General features: G+C 46.8%; 1 protein-coding gene across 1 annotated transcript in view; it reads left to right on the forward strand.

Annotated features, from left to right (window-relative positions):
• Positions 1-1,302: 1,302 nt before the first annotated feature.
• USP9X (ubiquitin specific peptidase 9 X-linked) overlaps positions 1,303-6,031 on the forward strand; it is a 254,417-nt gene continuing 249,688 nt past the window's right edge. The window contains exon 1 of the mRNA XM_027875459.1: positions 1,303-1,562. The gene's annotated coding sequence lies outside the window, so the exon portion shown is untranslated. The remainder of the gene's footprint in view (positions 1,563-6,031) is intronic.

Raw genomic sequence — 6,031 nt, forward strand, 5'->3', positions numbered from 1 at the left:
GCCACCCAAGCCCGACACCATCCTTCCACTCATTCTTTTCTTACACCTACCTCCAGGTCTTGGACCCTTTTTTTTTTCCATGCGCTATCGCCCAACCTCTCCCTTCGACGGATTCCCTCCCTCCCCGTTCCCCTTTCCTGGTAGCCCTCGGGGCAGATCCTCGGAACTACCTCCACCCTCCCGCCGCTTTGGTACCCAGAGGGGAGGAGGAAATTACGGGCACTGGCCGCTGCGTGACCCGGGAATGGGTGGGTTCAGAACCAGGATAGCAAAAGGAGGACCGAGTCCCTCCAGCGAGCTTCCTTTCCCGCCTTACGCCCCTCGGTCGCAGCCCCTCTTGAAGAGGGAGGGGGAGGCGAGGGATGGTTTTTCTTTTCTCCCGGGGCCGACGCTTTGGCGCTCCGTTACACGCGCTTCCAAGAGACGCGAGACCCGGGCCGTGCGCGCGACAGCTCGGGACCACGAGCACCAGCTGAGGCGGGGGAGGGGGGGAAGAGGAAGGAGGGGAGAGGGGAAGTGCATGTGGGGAGCGGAGGGGGGAGTAGGAGAGGGAGGAAGGGGAGGGCAAAGGGGGAGGGACTAGGCGGGGGCGGGGGGACACGGGGCTCCGGGTGGCGCTGGGGCTGGTGGGAGTCTGCGCCGCCGCCGCCGTCGCCGCCGCTGCCGCCGCCGCCCGAGCGTTTTTTTTTTTTGTCCGCCATATTGACGAAGACAGGACTAAGTGGTAGCGAACTGGACTCTCAGCTGCTATCCGTCAGGAACCGCATCCTCACCGTCCCCCAGTCGCCCAGGCCTCAGCCGCCGCCTAGCCCCTCCCTGCCCCACGCCGGAACCTGAGGCCGTCAGCCGGCCCTCCCGCCCGTCAGCCCGCTGCCTTTCCCACTGGGGAGCGGGGCCGTGCCCGCGCCCGCGCCGGGTACTGTTGTCGGAGCCCCAGCGAAGAGCGAGCGAGGGAGGGAGCGGGGCGGGAGGAGCGGACGCAGGCCCGGAGCGGGGGCAGCAGCAGCCGCCGCCGCCGCCGCCGCCGCCGCCGCCGCCGGGAGGAGAAGCCGCCGCTGCGGGGAGGAGGAGGAGGAGGAGCAGGAGGAGGTGACGCAGGAGAAACGCACCTCCCGGTGCCCGCCCGTCCGTCCGTCCGACCGTCCGAGCCCGGCTAGAGCCCCGGCGCCAGCAGGAGCCGCCGCTAGCGGAGCCAGAGGCGGCGGCAGCGGCTGCTGGGCCGGCGCGGAGAGCCGTGCACCCCCGGGATCCCTCGGTGCGGCTGCCTCGGTGTGTCCGTCCCTCCCGCCCTTCCCATTCCCTCTTCCTCTCCCCGCGCTCACACCCCCGAGCCGCGTCTCCTCCTCGGAGCCCCGGCTTCCCAAGCTGCCTTCTCCGCAGTCCCTGCCCCCGGCCTTTGCCTTCCCCCAGCCCGGGGGGGCGGCGATGCCCGTTCGCTCGGCCTGTGCCCGGGGCTGATCCCTCCCTCCCTCCCTCCCTCCTTCGCAACCGCTTTCCAGCCCTAGGCCGCCGCCGCCGCCTCGCTGTGTTCTCGTGTGGGGAGAAGGCGCCTGTGTTGTGCGGTGAGTACCGACCCCTCCCCGGGCGCTGCGCCTCCCGGCATGAAACTGCAGGATCGGGGGCTGGGGGTGTGCGTGTGTGAGCGCGGCGCCGGGTCTACACCCCTCTCTCTCCCCGGGGGCTCGGGCTTTTCTCCTGTCTCTGCTCGCTCCCTGCCCCTGCTCCTGGGCAGGGTGGGGTGGGAGGTTGCGTGCGAGGAGACGGGGCTCGGGGCCGGGGCGCCTCCACTCCGGGCATTTCGGAGCCGGAGCCGGGCCCGGGACGCCCCAGCGTCCGCTCGCGTGTGTGTCTGTGTGTGTTTGTGTGTGTTGTGGGCTGTGAGGGAAAATGGCTGACGGCTTCGTCCCTCCCCCTCCTCCCCCTTCCCGTCCTGTTTGGGCCCGAGGAAGAGGATGGAGGAGGCTTGAGCGGCGGCGTGTGCTCGCTGACAGTGCCCTGGCAGCCTTGTCAGCCGCCCCGCCGCTCGAGGATCGCGCTCGGCGCCGACCCGCTCCCCCTTCGCTCTCTCCGGGCTCCTTTCACTTGACACCAAACGCCATTATGAGGTGGAGTGATTTGGAGCAATGGAACTAGGCCCCAGCTACGCCTGGATATCAGGCCCGAGTCCTCGTCCACCCCCTCCCTCCCTCCCTCCCTCCTTCCTTCCTTCCTTCCTTCCTTCCTTCCTTCCTTCCTCAGTCCCTCCTCCTCTTCAGATAACCTGCAATTTCTCTGGAGTCCTCATCCTACTGGACGTCTGAACAAGGCTTTCCGTCCCACTTCCCGTCCTTCACTGCCCCTTAAATTTGTTAACTGAAAAGAATCTTTGAGTGCAGAAACCGGCCTTCAGCCTGTTTCAGCTTCCCATTTATTCTCGTATGTGTAAAGTTAACGTTTCCATACCTAAGTTATTAACATTAAAGCCTGGTGCCTGTGTGATGAGAGCCAAAAGTTTGGGATATTATTTGTATTGTGTGCTCAGTGACTGCCCTTAGACTAAACAGTGTGGAGCAGGTGTATGTATACTTATATATGGCTTGCATATGCATATTTGTTCTGTATTTGTTCAGGTTCCTGTGTTAGCTGAAAAAAAAAACCAGAAAAGGTTAAGATTGGTAGTAGTACTTGGGATATAATTTTGTAGGAGGTTCTGAATTGATAGACTACTTGAATTTTGCTGCAGTTGACTTGCAGATAGTACATAACTGAACTTCATTGTGTTAATGATAAGACTGTTTTTTGGGAGAAAACTTTGGATTTATGTGAATCGTAATGGTGTGTTTAAAAGGCTTCCTACCAGAATGTATTATCATCTACATGTGGTTAATCAACTAACATTTATTAGGTGCCTGCTTAAGACTTTTTAATAAGTCATTTTTAACTTTCTTGGAGTAATGGCTGAAAATACTAGCTGTCGTTTTGATTCAATGCCCTGAAGTGTTATGGCTAACCAACTGGTTACAAACTGCCTTTATCTTTTAACTTTAAAAAAGATGCTCAAAAACCCTTGCTGTGTTGAAATTCAAGAATTCAGAAGGCTGCCATCTTAGCTTCATACAATAATTGTTGCTACTTTTAAAACCTTCTAAGTGAAACTAATCTTTGCTCTGGTAAAGGTGGCAGTTTGTTTTCTTAGTTGAGAAATCATGTCTATGTACTTGGTCGTAATTTTTAAACTTTTTGTGGTTTAAATTTCATTATTACCTTGTTTGGGAACAGACAGAGCCTAAGGTAGGTGGAAGTGTAGTGTGTCTAAAGTGAACTCCGAATGTAAAGGTATTTGGTAAGTCAGTGTTGTGTTAAATTCTTGAAAGGTATAAATTTAAAAATCCTTCAGGAAAAAAACACATTCCTGCCCCCTACTATCCCAACAAATTCCCTCTTTCCTCTGCTGGGGATTTTTTCTTTATGCTTACTTTTTCTCCAGAGACTTTTATACTTTTAAACAGGGACTTTTCTGCTTTTTAAAAAAGTATCTCCTTTCAATCTGTTAGCTGTTTTTAGATCACTGCTTTTTTTGTTTGTTGACCTTACTTGCAGTGAAGGTACGACTACAACTGACAGAAGGGAGAATTTCTTGGGAAGGGGATACACTGAATAACAGCCAAAAGCCTGAACTTTGATATTCTATATTCTTTGAGTAACTTGAAAGTGAGTTCTCATTCAAGTTCTCCTCCTCCCCTCCTTTCCTTCACCCTATACCTGAGAACTCCTTATTAGTGTTAAATAGCTAAGGATGGTGAAAATAAGGAAGTAATTAGAATTTTCTTTGGATCCTTTTTTTCTTTTGGTATGTCCAAATACATTTTGCTGATATTTCAAGGAAATTGATACAATAGTAATCAATTTCAGTTTAGCTTTTGAAAACGTGTTTTTTTTAACTGTGTTCCTCAAGCCTTTTTTCATTTATATCTTTTGGTTTTACGTCACTTACAGAGGATGTTGTAAAAGTTTTTTGGAACACCCTGCGTTTCCCATCTTCTAGAGAATCATTTCCTATAAAGAAGATAAAAAAAGTTCACCAAAACTAACATAATAAAGTGGTCATGTGTTATATACAAGAGAGAGACCTATTCTCCTATCTCTTATTTGGGGCCAAACTTGATTATAATTTCATAGCATTCAGTTCCAGATGTTTGTTCTCACTTACATTGTTGTCATTATGTATATTGTTTACCTGGTCTGCTTAATTCTCTTTGCATCAGTTCATAAAAGTCTCCATTCTTCTTTAGCCATTGTTTTCATAGTTTTTTGGCAGTATGGTAATAGTCCATTATACCCATGTGCTACAGTTGTTTAGCTATTACCCAGTGGATGGGCATCTTTGTTTCCAATTCTTTGCTGTCACAAAAAATGCTGCCATAAATGTTTTGGTGACCTGGGGGTGTGTGTGTTAACTTTTTGTCATTTGTCCTCCTTGGGTTACATGTCTAGCAGTAGAATCTCTGCATCAGAGGACATGAGCATTTTAGTCTATTCACATAATTCCAAATTCAAGTCTCTAATTTTTAATTAGATAATAGGAATGCTTGTTTTTTTCCTTTTAATTTTTCACTCTTTTGAATCTTTTTAGAGATATGTACACATTTTTCTCTTTCATTACTACTCAGCATTTTGATATTGAAGTGATTGTGTGTAAGCTTGGTTGGTTTAGAGATCTGTTTAATCCTGTTATAATAGTCTTGGAAGGAGGGTTGATAGATTTTATGTAGAAGTGAGCAGTTGTGTTTCAAGTATTCTGGTTGGTGAACTAAATGTTAAAACTTTCAATCCCCCCCCTTTTTTTTTTGCTGTTGACTGATAGTCTTTAATATAACATGTTTCTATGCTAACCTTCCTTTACACTAAATTCTATGATCTTTCTAATGTATTGCTTTAAAAATAAAGTTTTTTTGTTCCTCCTTGAACAAAAAAAACCCTTACGTTCTTGTCCCTTTTGTCTTTTTTTGATCATAGGACTTAATCTTGAAATGTTAAAAATAGCTTTTGGAACGTTTATCTCTTTAATGTATTTGAAGTTGTCCCGGTTTAATTGGAAATACGATTGGAGGGGTTAGGGGTTTGTGTGTGTGATGGTATTGGCAGCTATTTTAGTATTGTTAGGCTTTCTGTCACTTGGTTATTCTACAGTAAATTTTTCTTCAAACTGGTGAAAAGATCTTGGTTCACTTTAGCAGAATAAATGTATGTTTTAGGAATTCTTTATAAATTTGGAGTTGTCACTTTGTGAATATAAATTTTCTGCAGTTTGGGGAAATGGTCTCACTGGACATATTAACAAAGCTTTGTAGCATTTATAGTTCTTGTTCAATGGTATGTCTGTGGTTATGCAGAGAGACAGATTTTGTTGAATTACACGATAAGTTTATTTGTTTCTAAAATATTTTGGGTCAACCTTAAGTTTCAAAAAAAATTATAAAATCCAGGTTCTGTTCCTTTAGACTTTTCGTCATTCAGGGTATATATTTTGCATTCATGAATTATGTGAAATTGGGTTAATATCATGCTCTGAATGTTAAATTTAATTGAGTATGTAAAATCAGTTTTATTTCTACAAAAATTGTAATTTTATAGTGGGCCTTTTGGCCAATGCTGATAATTACACTTGTGAAAGGAATGGAAATACAGATTACATAGCAGGTAGATTTTGAGGGTCTGTCTGTTTCTTCAGTGTTTATTATGTTGAATTTTTTTATTAGATATAGGGACTATTTGGAAAAATTCAGATCTCTTAATATGAATGTAAGGATTTTGAAAGATCTTAATTCTTAGAAAGAAGGATTACAGTGGAAAATTTAGTGTAGTCATTTGGAAGATCTATATTGAAGCACCAAAAGGACTTTGTGGAAGTTTCTAGTCTTCACAGCTTCTTAGTAATCAAGTAACTTATTAAGTGTCTTCTCAATATACATGTATTGGTGGCATCAGGTTTTACTCTACCATAGAGTTTTTTTTTTTTTTTTTTTTTTTTTTTTTTTTTTTTTTTTTTTTT

Source organism: Vombatus ursinus, unplaced genomic scaffold (assembly GCF_900497805.2).
Source record: "Vombatus ursinus unplaced genomic scaffold, bare-nosed wombat genome assembly UNPS02014809.1, whole genome shotgun sequence".
Classification (NCBI taxonomy): Eukaryota; Metazoa; Chordata; class Mammalia; order Diprotodontia; family Vombatidae; genus Vombatus; species Vombatus ursinus.